The 10879-nt window shown below is 38.3% G+C and overlaps 1 pseudogene; it reads left to right on the forward strand.

Annotated features, from left to right (window-relative positions):
- The first annotated feature begins 442 nt into the window (after positions 1-442).
- On the forward strand, positions 443-10630 carry LOC149239464 (lysine-specific histone demethylase 1 homolog 3 pseudogene; annotated as a pseudogene).
- The last annotated feature ends 249 nt before the right edge of the window (positions 10631-10879 follow it).

The following is a 10879-nucleotide window of genomic DNA, read 5'->3' on the forward strand; positions in this document are numbered from 1 at the left end:
AGCTAGAATGATGTTTATGCGTTGATGCACTTACTTGTTATATGTCTATATGCTATTATGTTTATGTTATACATGTATCACATTGATTGTTGATCTTGCAAACAAGGCATCCTCCCTAAATTATGTTAAGGTATGTTGATTTATTGTGATTTGGTTTATCTAACATATTATGCATTGCAGGAAAGAGACCAAATGGCTAGCAAGGTGGTAGACTACATAGAATCTCCCTATGAATCAGATGGGCAACATGGTGTGGGGCACTCTTCTGATTTGGCAAATACATTGAGAAGATTGAACAAAGAAAGAAGGAGCTGTAAGGTTGAAATGACAGGATAACATACAGGCATAAGAGAAACAAGCAGAGGTTAATGTTATACTTGCTTGTTAGACTTCTAATGAAAAGGGCCACTTCGAATCAACCATGGACATGATGATATAACTAATGGGAAATATGGAAGTAGTTCTCCTGGTAGTCACAGGGCCCATAGATCTGACACGGCGAGAGATGGTAGGTTGTTGGATACTCTAAATAAGAGAGGCGATGGATAAAGGTACTATTCTAGTTCTGGTTCTGATAGACATCATGATTGTCATCGCTATCATCCTTACAGGAGGAATGATAGGGGATACTTTCCATATGAGTTTAAGAAAGTGAAGCCACCTACTTTTGATGGAGATGTGAAGAAATCGGAAGCCAACTCTCTCTTACATTGATGAATAAGAGGATTTGCACCTGTCAGAAAGAGATCGTCCACATAGAGTACCAAGATGAGAGTTTTATCATTCTCAACCTTAAAGTAAAGGTTCAGATCAGCTTCACTTCTTGTAAATCCCAGCTTCATCGGATAGCTATCGATCCTCTCATACCAAGCCCGGGGTGCCTTCTTCAACCCATATAGGGCTTTCTTCAACTTGCATGCATGTGTATGACGATCTTGAACTTCAAAACCCTTAGGTTATTCCACATAGACTTACTCCTTAAGTGAACCATGCAAGAAGGCAGTCTTGACATCCATCTAGTGTAGATTCCATCCTTGCGAGGCATCATGGGCTATAATCGAACGGATGGTGGCGTAGTGAGAAACGGGTGAAAATATCTCATCATAATCTACACCTTCCTTTTGAGAGAAGCCTCGAGCAACAAATCTGGCCTTGAACTTCTCAGCACTTCCATTAGCGCCATGCTTGATCTTGTAGATTCATTTAGAGGTGATGACAGATTTGTCCTAGGGTCTAAGGACCACATCCCATACATCATTCTTCATAATTGACTCGTACTCTTTGTTCATAGAATCCTTCCATACTTGTTGCTTCACAACTTCTTCAGATGAGCAAGGTTTAGACTAAATAATGGTGCTCATAGAATTTAAGTACCCTTGGTACCTATTAGGCTTCTTGCTTTCACGAAATGTCCCCCTCGGTGCAACATGTCTCTCGGCATCTTCGACAACAGCTCAGTCAACCTTTGTCAACTCGGCCTCCAACAACAGATAATGCAACCCAAAACAGTTTGAAAATAACCAATCAAATATGGTCAACATAAGTCAATGCAACAACCTGAATTAGGGTAGTCAATGATGGTCAATGGAGGGGTCAAACTGCCTCGGTTTTTGTGCCCAGAACAACGGCCTGCCCAAACAAAAGTCTCCCACTCAAAACTGAAGTCAATCAAGGTCAACTCTGGTCAAAGTCAGCCTCCTGAAATTTCAGCCTCTTGAAATTTCGGTCTCTTGAAATTTCGGCCTCCTGAAATTTCAGCGTCCTGAAATTTCGGTCAAATCTGGTCAACACAGCAGCTAGAAAAGACAGTGTTCCTTTCGCACGTGTGGAGAGAGAGAGGCCCAGAAATTCGTACCCAATCAAGATGATAGAGAGAAAGATGAATGAGATGAGATGCCAAAATGAGGAGGAGGCACCTTGTATTTATATGCAACGTTAAAGGCTGGAGGGGGCTAATTTGATGGTTGGCCGACCTTGACAATTTGTCCATAATCAAAATAAATTCATAACTTCATTTGTACATGTCAGAATGGGATGATCATTAGATCAATCCTACACCTCTGGGAAAGAGGAATCCAAGAAAAATATCAGCTGCCTCATAAGAGCTGTCCAAAGTGATGTTTGGCCCTAGTTTCCAAAATTAACAAGTATTGTGCAATTTTTATTTAGCAAGTTTAGAGATTGTGTTGCACAATCCTTTTCTAGTTTGGTTAATTTGTTCTATTTGTTGTAGTGTCATGGTGGAAAATCTTGCAAGGAAATCTTTGTTTTACTAAGAGTTTGATTGCCTTTTGCATGAATTGTTTTATTTTCAATTTCAAACATCGTTGGATTGCCTCCTCCCATCACATTGTTTCTTTGTTCACTTGAAATGTTGCAAATGATAATTTATTTCTCTTTGTAAATTTCATGATATTCTTGATGGTGGTTCTCACATTGTCTGTTAGTAGTTGAACCTTTATGAATGGATTTTTTGGTGTCTACCTTTTGTGGTTCTATTTCTCATGTAGCACCTTGATGTCTTCAATGTTTCATAGTAGGTCAAAAGATGTTATGGCATGTTCCGCCCATTGGAGAAGTTAAAACATGTCACTTGTGGCCATTTGGTTCTAATCATATAGATTTCTCCTTGATTTTGATTATTTGGGCCCAAAGTAGAATAATTGAGATACATCGACCTTGTTCTACATTATGGTCTTCCTTCATTTTGGATGCATACATTTGAATCACGATAGCGAGTAACTCTCTTTTGTTGCTACATCATGCTACTTCCTTACTTTGAATTATGTTGTTTTTTCTTAGATTAATTGTTCCCACAATTGTTGATTCTCGACCTCTTTGAGTTCTTTGAGTGCAAGAGACATGGAAGCACCTTTTCTAGCACACTCTTGTAATGAACCTGTTTGGGAGCACTCTTTGGGGTATGAAGGAGCACTCCATGCCTCCATGGGAGGCACTCTTGGAAGTGCGTTTCTCTAGTGATTTTGGAGTGAACATGAGGAACTTAGATCACTCCCTAAGTGAGCCTAGAGGTTTCCTTGGGTGACCAAGAGTGCTCTCGCCATTAAAAAAATTCTCATTAGGCATTCTTGTGCTTAGTAAAATTGCTTTTACAAAATTTCACATTTGTATGGTTTTTTTCATGAGAGGCCCAAGGGAGGGTCTTAATAGCCCTGCAACTCATGATTAGGGTTTATGGATATCTTGAAGGGGAGTTTAAAGGATACCATAGTCATTATTGTTGAATATATGAGAGGCAAGGTCTATGTCTGCTCTTGCTTTTCTTTTTTTGTCTTTGTGTTGAACGCTCTATTTTCATACTCTTCTCATTCCTTTTCCTTCATTCTGTTGCAGGGTTTTATCAAGAAGCATGTGGGGTATATGGTGTGTTCTTCCATCTTGTAATGATGGTGTCAATTGGAAATACCAATGATGGGAATAGATTTGAGAATCTTCATGGTGAGGATGGTCCATTTCATGGAGAGGGAATTTTGGCTTTGTGATATATTTAATTCCATCATAGAGGTATTTTATTTGGTGTTGACCATGGAATGGAGGAAACTCCTCCTAGAATATGCTTGAGTTCATTGTTGGCCAAATGGCTCTAAGTGCAATCAGATAAAGAGATCTATGTTTTGATAGATTTATCTTCAAACCATTTCTTTTTACAGTCTAACTAGGATGCCTCTTGCCAATATTCCTGACCCTAATCCAGTGGAAGAATAGCCTTTGAGACCTCCTTATTAAAGGAAAATGATCTATTGTCTCCACCTCTCTCCAACAAGGTGTGCATCTCCTTGGATCTTGTTGTGCCCTTCTTTGGATGACCTCCTAGTTCAAGGATTTTTACCTAATGCATCACATAAAAATTATAGACTTCATAGGAGATTTGGATTTACAAAATATCCCTCACCACAAAGTTTCTTATGTTCCCTCTTCTTCATATGTAGAATTATCCAAGACTTGTCATGAATTTACCCAAAGAAGGGTTTTTGGAGGACCTCCTAATTCAAGGATTTATCACCTAATGCTAATCACATAAAAATTTTAGACTTCATAGGAGCTTTGACTTTCCAAAATCTCCCCCACCATGGAGTTGGTTATGTTCCTTCTTCTTCACACATAACATTTTTTATTTGTAAATTTATGTAATTCTCTGAAATTGTTTCCTGATTCTTTCAAGCATATGTGGAGACTGATGAGGTATCATGCACAGATGACTCTTCAACCTGTAAATATAGTAAGTCATGATGTTTGCATGACTCCTGCTAATTTTGGGATTTGCTGGGAGGTTTATTACCATTTTTCATTTTCAATGTTTACTCAGGGCAATTGGCCTTTGTGTAGTTTACTCTCTGTGTTCACATGGAGAAAACTAGAATCATTGGTAACTGCAGCTTTGTAGTAGGACCCAGACATGTTTCTCTTTCTTCTACACATTGCTTGCACATATGAGCTTTCATAGCATGGACAAATGCAATTTTTATTTTGTTTCAGGTGGGCACTGAGTCAAAGAATGTTATTGATCATCTATGACATTTCATCTTAAACTTTGCTATTGCATATACACATAATTGGTGACATTCTATAATGCACAGATGGCTAGAGTGCATACATGGAAGTCACTAATGTGGGGAGTGGAACTATCTTCCCATGAGTACAGTTGTCATGGATGAATCTTAGCACAACCACTTTGCAATAGTCATGGATAATTTCATCATTGTATCATCTTCTTGTTATTTGAATTGTTGATCACATGTTTTCAGTAGGCCGCTCCCCGATGATTTCACAAATCTGGAGTCAATTCAAATTTTTATTGTTGAGGAAAATATTTTGATAGGACCCCTTCCATCCTGGCTTGGTGGATGGAGAAGAGTAACTTCTATAAGGTTATCCAAAAACCAGTTTGAAGGTCATTTACCTTGGGAACTGGGCAACTGTTCATCTCTCAGAACATTGTGAATTAATGCTAACAGGCTCTATGGATCAATAACATCAGATCTTTTTCATGCCAAGAGCCTAGCCTCTCTCTTTTTCACTGAATCAATTTACAACTAGCATAGAGAACACTTTCTGAGTGTGCATGAATTTGACAGACTTGTTATTGGATGGGAACAATTTTTCTGGTGGAATCCCTGGCTATCTTTCAAGTCTGCCTTTGGTCACCTTAGACATGGCACACAATAATTTCTCTAGAAAATTACCAGATGAGCTTTGGAGTTCATAGACTTTGCTTGGAATATCACTCAACAATAACTTCCTTGTGGGTGGGTTGTCTCTGTCCATGTCTACTGCCAGTAATCTCCAGAGGTTGCACCTTGATAACAATTATTTACAAGGATTTATTCCTAAAGAGGTTGGAAAAATGAAGAATTTAACAAATTTATCACTACATGGAAACAGGATCAGGAAAAATTCCTCTTCAACTTTTTGACTGTGTCAATCTTGTGGTTGTTGATTTGGGAAGTAATGATTTGTCTGGCACAATCCAAGAAAGATTGGGCAGCTAGAAATGTTGGATAACCTTGTCCTTTCTCATAACAAGCTTTTTGGTTCCATTCCAGGTGAAATTTGTGCTGGATACAAGGAAATATTCCCATTACCTGATTCTGAGTTTACACAACACCATGGACTGGACCTTTCATGGAACAATTTGACTGGTAACATTCTTGAGCAGATTGGGAATTGCAGCGTTATATTTGAGTTAAATTTACAGGGAAACCTACTTACTAGTCATGTTCCTCGGAAACTTTCTTGGCTTGCAAATCTGACTTTTCTAGATTTGTCCTTCAATTTTCGTAGTGGGTCCATTTTACCTAATTTTGAGAGACTCCAAAACCTTCAAGGTCTGATTTTGTCTTATAACTAGTTTTCTGGTAGTATTCCTATGGGGTTAGGAAGGATTTCAGGCCTTGTGAAGCTTAATCTAACAAATAATAAACTGACGGGCACCCTTCCTACAGCGCTTGGAAATCCAAAAAGGCTCACTCATTTAGATTTGAGCAACAACAATCTCGTTGGCAGTCTCTTACCATCGTCTTTTCATCCTTTATTTTTTTTGGATTCGAGCAATAACAGATTTACTATAGGAAATCTATCTTCACTAGTGTTTTTTGTTGTTCATAATAATAGTATTAGTGGAAGCATTCCTGTAGAGATGGCTAACCTAGCCTTGCTAATGTACTTGGACCTGTCCTCCAATCATCTTGAAGGTATCATTCCTCCCAATTTGTGTAAAATATTTGGCCTCAAGTTCATAAACTTCTCAGAAAATGCATTACTGGGAGAGATTCCCGAGAGATGTGAGAGTTTTAATTTGTCATTGCTTGCCAACCCGGGACTATGTGGGTAGCCAATTGGTATTGTGTGTCCCTCAGGATCCTTCTTGAGCAAAGGTGTTGTGTGGGGCATAGCAATAGGGAGTACATTTTCATTGCTTTGCTTGATTTTGGTTGTTATTAGGTGGAGTATGTTGAGACAGGAGGCTTTGGTGAAAAATCCAGAGAAAACAATGCTCACAGTTCCTCTTGACCCAGTGACTATGGCTCTATGCTTCTTGAGCCTTTATCATCCTGGAATTGAGACTTCTCACAGTCTCTGCTAAGTAGACATGTACTAATTTGTGTTTCCATTTGAATTGTCTTTCACATCTGCAGTATTGATCTCTTGCACATGTCTACTTTATGTTTCCATTTGATTTCTCTTTCACATCTGCAGTATTGATCTCTTGCACATTCTAATCACATGCATTAAATGAGTCCACCTTTTTAGTTCACTTTTAACATGTGTTAGAGTGGGGACTCATATTTTATTTTGGAAAATTTACCGTGCCTTTAACTTGACAATTTTCCATCATTAAGCTACTGGATTATGCTGCCTTCACTGACCATGCTTTGCTTCCTTCACAGACTTTGTCTCCTTTGCCTACAGTTGCTTCCAAGTGAAGCTTTCCACACATAGGATTCCACCTTCTCAAGGTGTTCGACTTTTGTCCAGCCCATAACTCCATGCTTTCTGAAAGTTCTATTATACGTTTGAAGTCTTAAATTCTTTCTTACCTACAATAAGAGTTTGTAGAAATAAATCATGAGATAATGGAAAGAGATCACAAATTTAAAATTGAAGTTTAATTTCTCTTATTTGTCAAGAAGACAATGATTCAAAGAAATCACAGAGGAAACATCATCTAGAATAGTATAGTTATAGAGAAAACCACCCAAAGAGGGGGTGCCGAAAACAAATACTACTACGTACATACTATTAAGAGCTAAAACCTTAGGAGAAATTTCATGTACAGGGGTACAAGGAAGAGAAGATCATGAATTCTTGGAGCTATTATCTTGGATTTTGGAGGAAGACTGAGAAGGATATTCCTCCTCCAAGTCAACAATCATTGTATATACATCTCTACTAACATCCAAGGTTGTACAGAAGAAATCCTATATAGATGACTAGATGAACTTGTGAAATTTGTTGTTGCCTGGAAGAGGCATCTCACTAATGGTGTCTAGAGGAACTTGAATTCCTATTGGTATGACATGAACTATCTCAGGCTCTGAGATGAAATTTCTACAGGCCCCTCAAGAGGGTGGGGAAACTCATTGATGAAGAGCATATGATCCAATGAGGTCTCATGGATCTAGAATCAAAGAAGGTGTTGCACTTGGCTTGCCACATGGTGCCTCCAGTAGATGGGAGCATCGAGAAAAAATATGTGATTGTCCTAAGGGTCTCCCGCATGAACAAAGATAGGCATATCTAATTTAAATATTGGAAGAAGGTCAAAACTGAGTTTTGTAATCCTTGAATAGATAGTAGAACCCCCTTTTGATCACATAATGAATGGGATGATGGAGTATGAAATGTCCTTAGTCTTAGTCTCTTGTAGATGTGTAATAACCTAAGTGGGTGTTACCCAAATAACCACCTGAGCTAGACATCCAATTGACAAACTGACTTGTGAGAGGTTAGCCTATGAATATACTATATTTCTTGTTGTTACAATTTTTTGGTGTCATATTATTAGTTATTTGAAAATTTCTTTTTTTCTTTGATTCATGATAAAATTCTAGATAAACTTATTGCATTTGTCTTGTTTCAAAGGAGTTGCATCTTTGGTAGTCATTAATGTATTTCCATGCATCTGTAACCTTAAAAAAATAAATCTAATTAGAAGAGACTTTTTGGCTCACAATGTGCATGATTATTACTGCAGGGGTATATAAATGTTGGTCTTGTAGTGAAAAAGCCAAAAACGAAAGATGATTTTGAGCCAAAGCTGAAGCTTTCAAAAGAGAGTATGCAGACAAAAAATTGTGGCAACAAAGTGATTGATGGAGAAGAGGAGGTTGCTTTCATTCTTGGTCAGATTAAGGTAGAAGGTGAAAACCAAACAATGTTGCTTAATGTGGAATATGTGAAGAGAAACAAACTTGCAGAGAACTACTTTGGGTCAACAGAATCAGATAAAATGGATTATGAAGAATGTGGTATTTCTCTTATGAAAATAGACAAAGCCCTAGTGGTTGCACCCAATACAACAGGGAATTTAACTGTGGAGGCTGTGAAAAATGAGGTGGAAATTGAATCTGTTGTTCCCCACAAAGATGATAAGCTAGGAACCAGAGACATTTCTGGCTGGGACTGAAAATGAAGTTTTTTTAGGAAAGGATCATGGAGTAAAAATTGAAGTGGATCCATTACTCAAAATTCATTATGCTTTAGACCAAATAAAAAATTCTTATGGTGAAGATGAGTTTAATGATATTGGCAGAGAAAAAGTTTTGCATAATTTTGCAAGTGGAATAACAAATTGATAAACAAGAATCCAAGTAAATGCAGCATCAGAGGCCAATGATGGAAATTCTATTTTAGAAAGTCGGAAAAGGATAATTGTTATTGGTGCAGGGCCTTCTGAGCTAGCAGTTGCTAGGAATTTGAAGTGGCTAAATTAATGTCATGTAACTGTTTTGGAAGCATGAGATAGGGTAGGTGGAAGAGTTTATACAGATCGTTCAGCACTTTCAGTGCCAATGGATCTAGGTGCTAGCATTATTACTGGTGTTGAGGCATATGTGGCAACATAAAGAAAATTAGATCCATCTGAATTTCTTTGTACACAGCTTGGCCTAGAGTTGATAGTGCTAAATAGTTACTGCCCTCTATATGCTTCTGTGACTGGTCAAAAGTTCCTGCCACCTTAGATGAGGCACTTGAAGTAGAGTATAACATCCCACTTGATGATATGGTGATTCTTATTGCTCAGAATGGAGATGTAAAAATGCACATTTCTCTGGATGAGGGGTTAGAATATGCTCTAAAAAAAGCGACGCATTGCTCGATCAAGCTCAACTGGTTCAGAGTTGGCAAGTAGTAAAGGTCTTCTTAACAATTCTGACTGTCAAAGCACAATTCTGGATTCCTCAGCGGGAGACTTAGAGGCATTGAGTGCAACAATTGATTCTAGCATAAAGGCAGTTTCTGAAAGTAACATTTTAATAGTTGCAGGTATGGAAAATGGAATTAACATGGAATCTCAACCTGATAAACTAAATTTATCTGACAATTCCAGCATGGAATAGCAAAGCCTAAATCCACTTGAGAGATGAGTTATGGATTGGCATTTTGCTAATTTGTAGTATGGATGTGCAGCAGAACTTAGTTGGGTTTCACTCCCTTATGGAATCAGGATGATACTTACGGAGGTTTTGGAGGAGCTCATTGTATGATTAAAGGAGGTTATAACACTATTATGGAGGCATTAACTGAAGGTCTTAATATTCAGCTAGGTCATGTTGTAACAGAGATTTCATACTCTACGAAGGACCCAAAGTCAAAAGGTGGAATAGAGAGAGAGGTCAAATTTTGCACTGAGAATAATCAGGAGTTGTTGGTGATGTAGTTCTAATAACTGCACCCCTTAGCTGCTTGAAAGAAAATACAATAGATTTTTCACTAGCTCTTCTAGATTGGAAATTAACCTCCATTCAACAACTTGGATTTGGTGTCTTGAACAAGGTAGTTATGGGATTTCTGAAGGTATTTTTGGATGAGAGTGTGGATTATTTTGGGGCAACTCTAGAGAGCACAAAGTTATGTGGCTGATGTTTTATGTTTTGGACTCTGAAGAAAATAGTTGGTGTGCTAGTTATGATTGCTATTGTAGTTGGAAAGGTTCCAATAGATGGCCAGGATTTTAGAAACCTCTGATCATGTTAAACATGCAGTCATGATCCTCCGAAAGTTGTTTGGAGAAACTACTATACCAGACCCCATTGCATATGTTGCTACAAACTGAGGTGGTGACTGATTCAGTATGGGTGCTTATTATTATGTTGTCTTTGGTGCTTCTGGAGAGGACTACAATGTTTTGGGCAGGCCTGTAGAAAATTGTTTATTCTTTGTTGGGGAGGCAACCTATAAAGAGCATCCAGATACTGTTGGTGGTGCACTGATGAGTGGTCTTCGAGAAGTTGTCTGAAGCATTGCCATTCTAGAAAACATGGAGGACTCCATGGCAGAGGCTGAGGCTATGGTTGTTGCACAAAGGCAGTCTGATAGTGAAAGAAGTGAAGTGAGGGACATGGTTAAGAGGCTTGATGCAAGAGAATTTTGCAATATTCCTAATTAGTCATGGCTAATTAGAATATTCGATTTTGTTCAATTTTTGCCTTCTATAGTTATTTGTAAATAAAAAAAAGTGAGGAAGGGGGACATAACTCACTTTTAGAATAAAAAGTCACTTCCTAGTAGCACAACGTTGTGACTTAAAGGGGAGCCAAGGGGGCCAAAGGGGGATGTAGAAATGGAGCCCACACAGACACATGAAGGGACTGCGCAGGAGGGAAGAAACACGTGGCAAGAGAGGAATCATGTAGGA

This window comes from Pinus tabuliformis, chromosome 8, assembly GCF_031772625.1.
Source record: "Pinus tabuliformis cultivar Carrire ecotype Pingquan chromosome 8, CPIR1, whole genome shotgun sequence".
In the NCBI taxonomy this organism is placed as follows: Eukaryota; Viridiplantae; Streptophyta; class Pinopsida; order Pinales; family Pinaceae; genus Pinus; species Pinus tabuliformis.